Source organism: Astatotilapia calliptera, unplaced genomic scaffold, assembly GCF_900246225.1.
Source record: "Astatotilapia calliptera unplaced genomic scaffold, fAstCal1.2 U_scaffold_11, whole genome shotgun sequence".
In the NCBI taxonomy this organism is placed as follows: domain Eukaryota; kingdom Metazoa; phylum Chordata; class Actinopteri; order Cichliformes; family Cichlidae; genus Astatotilapia; species Astatotilapia calliptera.
Window position 1 is genome coordinate 511,240 of NW_020535630.1, and position 14,419 is coordinate 525,658.

Here is a 14,419-nt window from a genome sequence, read left to right on the forward strand (position 1 = left end):
GGGATGGATGCCGTCTCTCCTAACAAGACCAGGTTTCCTCCAGAAGGTTTGCCAATTATCTATGAAGCCCACATCGTTTCTGGGACACCACTCAGACAGCCAGCAATTTAAGGAGAACATGCGGCTAAACATGTCACTCCTGGTCTGATTGGGGAGGGGACCAGAGAAAACTACAGAGTCCGACATTGTTTTAGCAAAGTTGCACACCGATTCAATATTGATTTTAGTGACCTCCGATTGGCGTAACCGGGTGTCATTACTGCCGACGTGAATTATGATTTTACTGAATTTACGTTTACCCTTAGCCAGCAGTTTTAAATTTCCTTCAATGTCGCCTGCTCTGGCCCCTGGAAGACAATTGACTATGGTTGCCGGTGTCTCTAGCTTCACATGTCTGAGAACAGAATCGCCAATTACCAGAGTTTGACCCCCGGCGGGTGTGTCGCCGAGTGGGGAAAAACGGTTAGACACATGAACGGGTTGGTGGTGTACCTGGGGCTTCTGTTTAGGACTATGCTTCCTCCTCACCGTGACCCAGCCGCCCTCTTTCCCCAGCTGCTTGGGACCTGCCGGGGAACAGCTAGCGGGGCCTACGCTATTTTCGGCTGCACCAGCTACAGGGGCCTGGCTAGCTGCGGGTGAATGAAGGGTGCGAAGCCGAGTCTCCAATTCAGTAATCCTGGCCTCCAGAGCTGCAAATATGCTACATTTGTTACAGATATCATTACTGCTAAAGGAGGCCGAGGAGTAACTAAACATCTGACACAATGAGCAAGAAAGTGCAGGAGGGACAGGTGAAGTAGCCATGGTGCTAATGAGTCGGCTACGAGCTAAGCTAGGCTAGCGAGACAGTACAGAGACAGTGAGTGAATACTTTAGCTATAAATTAGGTAGTGAGTACACAGAAAGTGTGCTTCGGAGGAAGCACGTGAAGATTATACTATGAAAGAAGAATGTATTTAAAAGTTGTTAATTAAATCGCTAAGCAAATAAGCTACTCAGAAACACCACTGTGTTTGAGCAGGAACAGGAAGTGATACTCTACCACAGAGCGAGCGAACACCAAGTGACAGCGCCACCAAGAGTCAATCAACTGATGTGCAAATAAGTATTTGGTCACCTCAAACAAGGGTACTTACAGCATATATGTTTTGGGTGATTTTAATGCTGATCTCACAGACAGCAGTTCTCAGTTTGCTGACCACTTAACTCACTTCTGTCAAGTTAATAATCTTATCTTGTCTACCAAAGTGTTACTGCCTGCAGACAGCTATACATACATAAGTGAAGCCTGGCATAGTACATCATGGCTGGACCACTGTATCTGTACAGCTGATGGACATGCAGCTTTAGCAAACATGACTATTAGGTATGAGGTAACTGTGTCAGATCATATACCTTTTGGTTTTACTGTGAATGTGGAACAAATGCCAGCAACAACTGGAAACAATATTGCTACCAGTGTAAAATTAGACTGGTCAGCTTGTAGTGAAGATGATTTCTTAGCTTATCATAGTAACACCGATATACATCTGAACAACATTTCTTTGCCCAAAGAAGCTATTTTGTGCAAGGATGTCAACTGTAAGAATGCTGTGCATAAACATTTACTCTGCTCCATGTATGATGATATAGTGACTGCTCTGCATGAAAGTGGTACACTGCTTGATAAACAATATAAGCATAAGAAACCTAACATCAGACCTGGCTGGAAAGAACATGTATCCATGTACCATGATGAAGCGCGCATAGCTTATAAATGTTGGGCCATGGCTGGAAGACCTAAACAAGGCCCAGAATTTGAACAGAAAAAATGTGCGAATGCCAGATATAAGTATGCTGTTCGCTTCATAACTAAAAATGAGCAAATGCTGAGAGCAGATTCTTTGGAAAATGCTGTGTAATAATATGGCAGATTTTTGGAAAGAGGTGAAAGCTCTTAATAACTGTAAACCATCTCTACCATCAACTGTTGAAGGTGTTTCTGGGGCAGATAGCATTGCAGCGTCATGGAGACAGCATTACAGTGCGTTGTTTAACTGTATAAAAAGTGATCCATATGAGGACAATCTTGACATGAGTAATGACACAATAAGTGTAAGGACACGTGAAGTATATGAAGCCATTCATAGGTTGTCTGATAATAAATCCTCTGGTTTGGATCACATCACTGCAGAACATTTAAAACATGCTAGTTTAAGGCTAGCTCCTCTTTTAGCGCTCTGTTTTACTGGGTTTATGATTCATGGCATATTACCAGACTCAATGCTGTGTATTTTACTGGTACCAGTTATGAAAGACAAAGCTGCAAAAGTGAGCTGTTTGGATAATTACAGGCCGATTGCACTAGCCAGTATTTTATCTAAGGTGTTAGAAAGAATCTTGTTTGACAGAGTTAGTGTGTTCATCTCTTCTCTGGATAATCAGTTTGGCTTCAAACCAAAGCACGGCACTGACATGTGCATATATGCACTCAAGGAAATAGTCAGTTTGTACAGGGCTAAAAATTCATCTGTCCTCATGTGTTTCATTGATGCCTCTAAGGCTTTTGATCGAGTGAACCACAGAAAACTTTGATAAATTGAAGAGACGCTGAGTTCCTCAATACATGGTGAGGAATCTCTCTTACTGGTACGCTCATCAGAACATGCAGGTTAAATGGGGAAGCAGTATTTCTGCCCCCTTTGGTGTCAGCAATGGTGTCAGACAGGGTGGGATTTTGTCTCCAATTTTATTTAATTTATATGTTGATGATCTGTCCATACAGCTGAGAGCCTGTAACACTGGGTGTATATTAGGTGAAGCACTGATAAATCATCTTATGTATGCAGATGACCTGGTTGTTTTTAGTCCAAGCAGTGCTGGGTTACAGGATCTTCTCAATGTCTGTACTGAATATGGTGTGCAATATGACATTGAGTACAATGCTGCTAAAAGTGCTGTTTTGATATGTAGAACCAAGCAGGATAAACAGCTAAATTTCCCTTTGTTTAAACTGGCACAAAAAACTCTTGAAGTTCATAAAAAGGTGAAATACCTCGGTCACTTTATTACTGAGCAAATGAATGATGATGATGACATATACAGACACAGATGTAAGCTCTATGTGCAGGCAAATACTGTTGCACGCAAATTCAGCTTTTGTTCACTTCCAGTTAAAGTGGCTTTGTTTAAAGCGTATTGCACACCGCTATATACTGCCCCTTGTGGTCATCCTACAAACAATGTAGCATGCAGAAGCTGCATGTTGCATATAATGATGCGATGAGAATCCTTTGCAGGATACCTAGAAGTGGTAGTGCCAGCCAGATGTTTGTAGCTGTGGGTGTCTGGACTTTTAAAGCACTTTTAAGAAAGTTAATGTTCAACTTTAGAGAACGACTGGATGGTTCGAGTAACAGTATAATTTTAGCACTTACAGATCCGACAGTGAGTGGTTCCCGTTACTCATCCAGTCTCAGAAAGCACTGGTTAAAGTGTTTGTGTATTTATTGATTTATTTTAAGTAATTGTGTTTTATGTATATTATGGTTTTATATTTTTACAAATGCTTTATATACTTATTTATATACATATATATATATATTTAATGGTATACCTTGTGTTGTGTGTGTGTGTGGGGGGGGGGGGGGGGGAGTTGTGTGTGTGTGTTTCTTGTCTTGTTTTTATGGACATGTAGTCTGCCAATAAAGATTGAATTGAATTGAATTGAATTGAATATTCTATATATGGGAGAGACATGATATCTTCTTGGAATAAACTACGTATTCTCTTATTGCTGTTACCAAGTTCCTGTGAAAAGCAGATTTTTCCCACTGCTGACTCAGCTGGATCAGGGAGAGTGACTGAGGCAGATATTGAGCTGTCAGTGTTTTTATATAACATTAACGTCCCTGAGGGTATGGCACCAAGCACCATTGAGAATTCCCCAACACTGACGGGAAAATTATATAGTGTAAGGAATTCATTGTAAGTAAGTAGTACTCCCTCGTTAAATTTTAAAACTTAGTAGCGGCCGCCATTGTTGGCAGCTGAAATTTGGCTGGGCCGCGCTATGAATTCTGGGATATGGTGGGCCACGAAGGACACACCCGACCCATCCTTCAAACTCGGGGGAATGAAGGACGCATTTGAAGGAGTCGAGGAATCGGGACAGCCTTCGTCGCCTGGCTGTGACGTCATCGGCCTTCAAATGCGGCCTCCGGAGGATGCAGCCGACGTTTTGGGACACAGCTTGTGTGTCTTTGTTGGTCATGTGACCTCCCAGGGACTACACATGGAAAGGAGCAGTTTAGCTCAAATCTGGCAGGTTTCCATCGTCTGTTTTTGTCCTGATGTCCATGAACATGAACACTGTCCCTGTCAAACACGTCCAGATAATCTGATCCAGTGTTGTTCTTCTTCTGTGGTGTTTGTGATGGAGCTGCTGATCCTGATGTCCTCCACCAAGGGGGCAGCAAATTCAGCTGACTGTCATCATTTATTAAAAAGATGTAACAATGTGACATAATGCAATATAATAGTGTCAGTTACACATTGTGGGTTGCACTGTGGCCAGAATGGACATTACCTCCTGCCTAATGGAAGCTGTCAGCCATCCTGCAACCATGAATTAGATAAGCAGAAGTGAAGGGATTGTTAACAACAATTTAATAATAAAATGTAATGTGATAGTTGCACTTTATTAGCGACCCACAATCGTATGAATAATAACCATGAATGCACTGCATGCTCATAGCAAGTTCTTTAGGTTTAAAGTGAGATCCTGCTTTAAAGGGCGCTTCATCTGCTGGGAATGACATGTTTCTTCTAGTATGTAAGGCTCAGCCCATCTTACTGGGACTTACTTTTGTAGATCCACATGCTCTAAACCTGCTGCTCCATGATTGGTGCAGAAGCTTTAAGCTACTATTAACAAATAATGACCATGGACTTAGTTGTTACTACAATAACTTATCATTGAGCAACTTTTAATTTTACTTGTAAAACTATGCAAGTAGAATTGAATGGGGCACAGTGAGCTGAGCACAGGCCCACTCTGTGACACTCAGAGGTTTGTGGATATCATACTGAGAGTATTGGACACAGTGCAGCCAGCTTGCAGCCACTTTCCCACCACTTTAGCACAATGTTTACATGAGACTCAGCCACACTAATGTTCCTGGGCAGACATGTGGTGCAGCATGGCTGATGGCACTGTACCTGCAGCTGTCATGGACAAGAACCACTCAATACCTCACCCAAGCCAAGCCTGTGCTGATGTTGTGATCTGAGACCGAGACACTAACCCAGGATCATGATATGATGTTGTGAGAGTTTCACTAAGAATTAGCTCTGATTACAAGATTTCAATCTATCGTAACTCTAATTTGTATTTACTTCAGTTTGTTCATCTTGGAGCTGTGTGCAGCTGAGGACAGTCTTATTATTACCAGGTGAGGATATGTAACAGCCACAGTCTGTAGAGATGATGTCACCATGGAGTGGTGATGTCACTGGAGCTGCCAATATGTGCTCCAGCCAAAGCTACACCAGAGGGTTGTGCTGTGTAACAGGTTGGTGCTGGTGGTGTTATCTACATTTGAACATTAGGCAACAGTCTCATGAAGACACTTTCTATTGTTCACTAAAGACCAACAATAACAGAGACAAAGGGAGAGCAGCAGAACTAGTGCTAACAATTAGCACTGCTAGCCTGCCCACCAACACCAGCTAATGTTCTAAAAACGATGATCAATGATTTTGCTGTAACGGCTCCAGCTGTCTGTGTCAGGGACACGTTGGAGATGAAGTGAGTGATCCAGTGACAAAGGTTTGGAAAGCTGCAGTCAGCTGAGACTAAAGGAGTCACCTGACCGAGAGACCAAATGTTTCACTGAGAACGTCCAGATGAACAGAATCAACCTTTGGGATAATCTGTTCCACACATCCATGTTTCACTTACTGCATTATATTTCCTCATTGCTGTGCACACAGGCCTGTGGCTTATAACCAACTCCAAGTTCAGACTCAGAGGCTGCTGAAGCTGTTTTCTGGAACAGAGACGTGTTGGATATAAAACCAACTCTTCTTTATGTGTCAGCACTGAGGAAAGGAGCAGCTTCGTTTCTAAGTGTATGAAGGACTGTAGCAGTGTGTGTGTGAGCTTTATTTCACAGACAGAACCATGTCAAAAACACAACTTCAGGTAAAAACAATACAAAATCAAAGAGTCTGATCAGAAGGATTAAACAGAGGAGTGTGGGACTGTTTTTAACAGACAGCAGGTTAAGCCAGGCTGGAGGAGTAAACTGAGCCTCGGTGTGAGCAGCAGTGTGTTTGACAGGAAGCTGAGATAAACAGTCTGGAGCCCATTTAGTGCTTCATATGAAAGTGTGAGGATTTGAAAGCAAATCTAAAATCAAGCAGGAGTCAGTGTGAGAATGATTTGTGCTTTTCCTCAGTCAGATGCTGGGAGTTTCAGTTCATCCATGTTCAGCGTGCTGTGCTTTGTGTAACAGGAGAATATGACAGTATAAATCAAGTCTTCATGTCACTGAAAGCCTCCACAGTCTGCTATGGAGGTGCATCAGTTTGGATTTACAAGAAGAACATTTCTTAAACCTGCCACAAGATGGCGCTCCAACAGAAGGGATGTCCACAGTGTAACACAGACACACACATACTGTGTGAATGTGTGAGTGAATGGGCTTTCAACACAAGGCTTCTGCTGCTACCTTTAATTACATAATTAGCTAACAAGAACAAACTGTTAATTACCACCAAAGAACGGCTCCAGATTTTAGCTGCTGACCATTTTGTGAAACGTTGATTACATCAGCTTATTGTTGATTTTTCAACCTTAATATCAGCTGCTTTAAAGGAGCCTGGTTCTCTCGCAGTAACACTTTTCTTCACTAGATGCAGTGCAGGCACAGTCTGTGTTTCTAAACTACACACTAATGTTCATTGTTGTGCAGCTAAATCCTCCCTCTGGATGGGAAGAATCCCTGTCAGGCTTCAAACACCTGGCTTGGTGTTCTGGAGCTAATGTGTCACCTGTGAGGACTCTGAGATGAACACACAGCAGACACTTCAGTTCTCCGTCTGTGTGTCCTCAGTTTCCCAGCATGCCTTGGCTGTGGTGGTGGAGGTGAATGAGGGGGAACATGCTGCTCTGTCAGCACTCAGGTTTCATACCTGGTGATCTCAGAGGACAAAGCGGCGTTACAGCAGCGCACGTTGATGAGACCTGATGCTCTGAACAGTTCAGACTTCAGCCTCACTCTGAGAAAACAAACGACTGACTGTCAGCAGCAACTACACCTGCTCCATCAGTGACGGAGAGAAGAACTGAGACTGAGAGACATACAGCTGCAGGTCAAAGGTCAGAAACGCCCGCTCTTTGTACGGGTCAGGAGTTAGTACTGCAGAGGTCAGAGGTCAGCTTGCTGACAAACCATTTGAAACAGTTTGGAGCTAAAAGCACAACAGCAGAGGAAAGAAGAGACACTGCAGAGATGATGCAAAATATTGTGTTTTGTTCTCAGCTGTCAAAAAGTGTAACACACGTGTTCCAGCACAGCCTTTGTGTACTTTCACTTCTCCATACTGTCCATTGGAAATCCTGTTTGTTACTTTTTGATTTCAGTCCATGTGTCCAAAGCAAACTTCTGTCCCACACTTTCTCTGCTGACTCTTCACCGATGCTCAGATGATCTCAGATGATTTCACCAGAACTCATCAAAATTCGGGCTCCACAGAAACCCAGACGTCACTAAACAAGCGTAACAAGCAAAGTGAAAACTGGTCGTTCAGCTTTATTGACCAAAGATAAGCTCACATGTCACCTCATGACACAGACACTTATTTCCACAGCATGCACGAGGACTGACAATAAGTGTCTATAAAGCCACTTCTATCTGCCACACCTGTGCTTCTGTCATGGTTGCTCTCCTCTCACTCTGTCATTTATCCACAGTCTGCCTCCCTCTGCTCCGTCAGCTGACGTCCTCTCTACACCACCTGCTGTGTTTTATCCTGCAAAAACACATTTAAGAAGCGTTGCACCGAGTAACGGGAGGAACTGCTATAAAATCCATTTAAAGGAGGTGGTGCTGAGTGCTGTGACTGGGGTCCCACCACTGACATCACGGGTGGAGGACATGTTGGAAAACTGCTACAAAGTGCTGTGCAGCCAGCAGAGCTTACAGTCTGTCCTGTGTGTCATACAGGCTCTCACACTTAGTGTTTCTGTGACACATTGAAGAGAAGTTTGTGTTGTTCACAGTTGTGCTTGTACTGAGTGACAGCTGACATGACCTAACAGGAATAATGTGTCTGTGCTGAATGAGAAGTAACACACAATGAAGTCTTGATGCATCTCAATCATCCAGGAAAGTGAGTCTGTTGCTTCTGTTCATCTGGACGCAGCGTTTTGTGGGAGAAACGTGTCGTCATCATCAGGTGACGTCTTCAGTCTCAGCTGCAGGTTTCAGTCTTACAAACAGGACATTTGCATAAAGACTGAAAGCAGCTGCAGGAACGATGGGCTGGGAGCTCCGTTCCTTCATCTTAATTATGCAGATTCTCAGGACCATTGATCAACAACCACTGATCCATGTCCATGAGTCCCATTCACAGAGATGTGGGAATGGCTGCAGTCACAGCATGTAAGATGGAAATAAATGAGAAGTATTTAGCTGAAGTGGATTTGATTTATGTTACTTCTTTTTTAACTTGTAGTTCTACATTGGAAGATTATTGTGATATTGAAATATAAAAATACATTTATATTCTATTATTTTCTCAAAATAAGCGTCACACTGGTGGAAGCCGGTGTAGCCGCCGAAACGCCTGCATTTATGGAGACTTTCAGCCCCAGGTAGGCCAGTTATGGATCTTGGATCCACATTATGTCAGCAGCTGTTCTCCACCGTGAACTGTGTTCAAACAAACACGCTCACGCCTCACAGACGACAGCTTACAGTCTGTAGAGATAAAGTGACTTCGTACAGCCCCGACCTGCAGACGCTGTGCGCAGAGGTTCAGGAGCAGAAGTCCCGTTGTAAACATATCACGGCAGACCCGACGATGTTTGCATGAACGCGCTTTTCAGCATCTCTTTATTGACCACTTTACACACACGGTTGCTGTGCGCACACAGCCGGCTGTAGCTTTGCAGCTCACAGCCCGACACAGACCAACAACAGCAGAGAGAGCACAGACGTTAAGGCGTGATTGCGGGTGCCGCTCAGGTGCGTCCGCCTCCCCTGCAGCGGCGCTGCAGGCCACGCCCACCACAGTCAGGTCAAGGCTCCAAAAGCCCAAAGGCGATATCACAGTTTGTGTTTGCTACATGGATCCTTGTAGTTCAGCTGTTTGAGTGAGTTAGTGTTTGTGTGTCTCTGTGTGTGTGTGACTTCCAACTGTTTCTAACAGCATCCTTAGTCATAAAATGGTGATCTACCCCACACCCAATATATGGTTCACTTCCTGTATTGGTTCACCGTGCACAACACAGTGAAGCCACTAAAGGGCAGGAAGCTGACCACACAAGAAACAGAATCTTCACAGAGATGTGTCGACAATAATCCTCCCCCAGCACAGAGTGGCTGGAGAGGTGGTCAGGATCACAGGAATGTCTTGATCCTACAGATTGAACTAAGACCTGTAAAATTTAAGAAACACATTGATAACATCCAACAATTAGACTCAACAGGGGCCATTAGGAAAGCCACAATGTTCATAGAGGGGCCATGCAGCTCACACTTGACTGTGACTCCTGACCAGGGCTGGACTGGGACAAAAAATCGGCCCGGGCATTTTGACTGGAGACCGGCCCCCCAGGTATTATATGTAATACTCTGATAAATATCAGTGGTATTTATTTTGTGTTTTTCATGAGAATAAGTCGAAGAGAAAATAACATTTTGAGGTTAAGAGTGGTATAAATATGTGATATAAATGTTTGTATTAAATTGCATAAATAGTGTGTGGAAAAATCAGTTACGTTAAAAAAAACATAATTTCATGGAATGTGAATGTCTGTTAAAAGAGAAGAGGTGTAATTTGTTTTGTATGCCACGTCACGAGAGGTCATGGCTTGCAGATGACTTCCGGGGGAAAAGAAGTCGAGAGGAAGGACGGAGAAAGAGAGGGAAAAAAGGAGGATTACTAAAATGGCATAGACGAAGCACGGGCTTCGGGACTGCTTATGTCACCAAAGTTGTTCGGCAACAACGCATTACCCGCCTGCGGACTTCCCGGTAATCATTCGGAGTGTTTGAGCCGGGCTTCCCGTACCTTTTGTGCTGGAGAAAGCACGGGGCACGTTTGGCTACGTTGGCTAGCTGGAGCTAGGCTAACGCCACGGTCCTGGCTAACGGAGATTCCGCCGGAGCGGAGAGACGGAGTTTGAGAGTTGTCTCGGGAGAGAGTCGCTAACCGTGGATGATTCGCTGCTATCTAAGGAACCGGAGATTCGTTGCTCGCTGCCGCGAGTGGAGACGGTTGCTACCACAAAGAGCGAGTTATTCATCGGAGGAGGTCGAGACGTCACGGATACTCGGAGGTATTGTTGTTATTATTAAGAGCTCCAACTAAAGCGCGCCAACAACAAAAATAGACTAAGAGTGCACTCTGGGGAAAGAATAACATTGGACAGGTTAAGGGCAAAAATACTAAAATCTGTCCCCGGGGTTTATTGTATGTTTTGTATATGTGTTTTTTTCATGAAGGAAAAAAGGGTTGGATGTGAATTTCCTGCAATTTATTAACCCTTTAAGACCTACCATAGAACCAAGTCCGCCAGAGCTTATATTATATGTTTACATGCTGTGGAGCCATTTTTGGGAGCATTTCAAGTTGCTATACATCAATACAACCATAATATACCAAACTTTAATAATATGTCTGCATTAGGTGCATAGTAATTACATAAATTGCAAAAAAAGTGCAATAAACTACAAAAAAATTGAAAATCGTTTTTGTTTTTTTAACTTATATTTCTAGTTAGAGAAATTTAAGAGGCTTATCCCTCAAAACTGTAAATACAAAAAAGTTGCACAAAATAGTTTCCCACCACAGGAAATTTATTTTAAGTGTCTTCATAGTTTTATTTTTGAAATACACCAATTTTTATATACTGCAGGAAAAACGAAAATAAATATTATAGTGCAAATTTGCAAAATAACAGCATATGCATCAAAATAAACTATTTCCAGCAGAGCAATATGAGTCCTAAGCATCCCAGAAACGACACAGAAAGTCATGAAGTCAAACATAACTTTTAAAAACACAAGTATAAGCTCATGAGGTCACGATGGTAAAAAAAACTAATTTCCGCAAAATGACGCCACTTCCGGTTTCGGGCAGGTCATGCGGTCATGTGATAGTTCGCGCTGATGGACGTAGGAAGTGTTACAAACATCGGATCGGCGAAGCGTGTTTCTGGAATATCATGTTTTTGTTGCTGCAAGTGATTTTTATGCAGTTTTTGCAAAGCTATATGTGGAAGGAAACTGTGACCTAGGACAAGCATAAGATGTAAGTACAACTCCTCCAGTTTCATATGCAAAAAAAAATGATTGCACTAGCTTATGTGGGTGCAGAGCTACCGGGATTTAAAAATAGTTACGCAAAACAGAGCGTGCCCGCTCCGATCGGCTGTAAAGGGTTAATACATTTTCTAACCCTGAGATCCTGTGTTGGGTTTATTGCATGGTGTCTTATCATTTGAGTATTCAGATGTATTAGCCTTAATCGGTTAAGTGTATTTCCTTAGCCTCCGCTTGTCTGTGTAGACACGAGAATCATATGAACCCTAGACTGATATTTATTTTTCGAGATGTATCTTTTATCACAGAATGTTTAAGTAGAGTCAAGACTGCACCCGAAGGCATAAGGGGGGAGTCTTGTCACACGAGCCGGTGGTAAAAGTTTTACATATAGGAAAAACCATGAAGCCTTTGAATGAAAACAAACGCTGTTGTCACAGTGATGGACGCTGTCTTGTTGGTATACATGCATCAGTCTAATAAACTTAAACCTGCACCATCCTCCCTGTCCTGGTATTCTAAACAGGAAGTAGACTATTGGTCGAGTTAACCTCCTGAACATCTACAACACACGGTGGAAACCTGACATTAAGACAGAGACTAGAGGTGAGACATGATCATTGCTGATTACTGATGACAGATTTAGATATGTTTTCATAAACCTTTCATTTGCCACATCAATAAACAGCACGGCAGGGCAAAATATGTTTTCTAACATGGCAACCTTTAAAAAGTGAAAGGAGACAGAAAGACAGGTGAGAAAGAATCAAACTGACTTTTTGATGCATTTTACACACAGTACTGGTGCAGAATCGAGAAAATGTGGGAAACACTGGCATCATATGCAGTACTTACTTCTGAAGAAATTATGATGGGACCCTAAAAAAATGACTATGTACAATAATGGATTTCTATACATTTTACATCAGATGGAAACATTTGTTGTAAGATTCAGATAATTATTTATTAAAAGTGAGACATTTTAAATGAGAACAAGAAAGAAAAGTATTTCTTTGTGCCCCCCTCTCCCTGTTAATGCCCTACCTGCCCCCCTGGCAACACTTTGCTAGACCCGCCCCTGCACAGTTACCAGCTGTCAGCTACACAAAAAAGGATCCTGGTGTAATTTGTCTCTCAGAAACAGTTCATAACTTCAACTCATTTTGGTTTTGTCATGTTTTGTTCTTTACATTGTCTTTCTTCTATATAATTGTTAAACATTTAATAAATATGTCTACAAAAAGATTTTAAAAATCAGACATTTCACACAGACACCCAAATGATTTCTGACTGATGAAGGGGGCTGAAGGTGCCCTGCTCTTGCCCAGCTTCTGCTGCTCTCTCCCTGCTCACTGTCAGCAGCTGGCAGCCTCGGTCCTGCCTGAGACTCTTCATCTATCAGTGCCAAAGAATATGGGAAATAGCAACGCACAACATGCACATTACAAAACAAGCACATGAATCAGCATTACATTCATTAGTGAAGTGCTGACGTTCGTTCCTAAACTTTGGGCCTTAATTAACATCACTGTGAACTAATGTTTGCTTTGCTTCTTAACCAGTGAAGCAGCGAGGGGCTTTCTGAGGTTCCTGCTCGTAAATGCCCAAAATGAGTCGAGTATTTCTCTGCAACTACAAACTCTGCTTTCATCAGAGGTGTAAATATTACAGCACTGTGTCAGAGTCACTGAGGCTGGAACACAGAAAAAGGAAGTAGATGTATTTATTTTTAGACTTTATTGCCTGGAACCACTTTAAAAATACGCTTTGGGTCACAATTAACTGCAGAAACCAGGAATCCACATATGAACATTATCTGTGCAAAGATTTATGCTCACGTCACACGAGCTGATAAGGAGAAGCCAAACCTGGAAGCCACGACTTTGTTGAGGGTGTTTTTTGCAAACTTCTCTCCACAAATTCACATTTTCAAACTGCTTCAACATCTCACTCTGTGTCTTCGTGTGTCTCTGAGCTTCGGTGCAGGATCATCATTAAAATGGTGGAAAAATGAGCATGATTGCAACGACCACGGCACAATGGATCAAGTTACAAAAATTAAGCGATACTGATCAACGCACCACAACGATTATGTCACACGACACAGGATGTGATGTCACAACTGGTGCGAGACTTGCTGGCATGCTCCTATGAGGGTTGTTTTCCGGGGATGGCTTGTTCCTCTTAGTTGCGCGGTCGGGGTTCCCCCAGGTGTCGGGTGGTTCTTGGGGTCCAGGGTCCTGTCTTTGGCTTTCTCTGAAGTGGCCGGCCTCTGCAGTGGTTGGCTGGCCGCTGCTTCTGGACCGCTAGTACTCCTTCCCCTGGCTGTGGGAGTTCCATCTGTGGCAGCAAGACCAAGGGCGGATCTAGAGAAATTTTCTTGGTCGACATGGTGCATTTTTTCCACCGATAGGAAACGTGGATTTTTTCCTTTCTTTACTGTTTTCGCGCTGTCCTTAGAAAACGCTTAAAACACACACAAACGTGATGACAGTGTTTAGAACAAAGCGTGGCTGATATATATTATCATAACTCTGGATTTACTGGCCTGTAATTAAAATTTAAAAACTTTGAAGTCCGAACTTTCAATGTGGCTGAAACAGAGACTCAGCGTTGCTGCAGCTTGTTGCTATGGCAGCTTACATCAGTCATGTGATTTGGAGGTGCAGCGTGTCCGTGGACCACAGAGGGTTAATAACACTCACTTTCCTCCATTTCAACAGTGTAACATCCACCCACCTGTGTAAAATCCGAAATTCCCATGGTGTTGTTCAAAATGTGCTCTGGCACGATCATAAGCATCGCTTGCTGCTGAAAACAAGAAAAAAGCCGGTCCTGCTATGGGCTGAACCATTTGTTACTGATGCAGGGGGGGACACTAT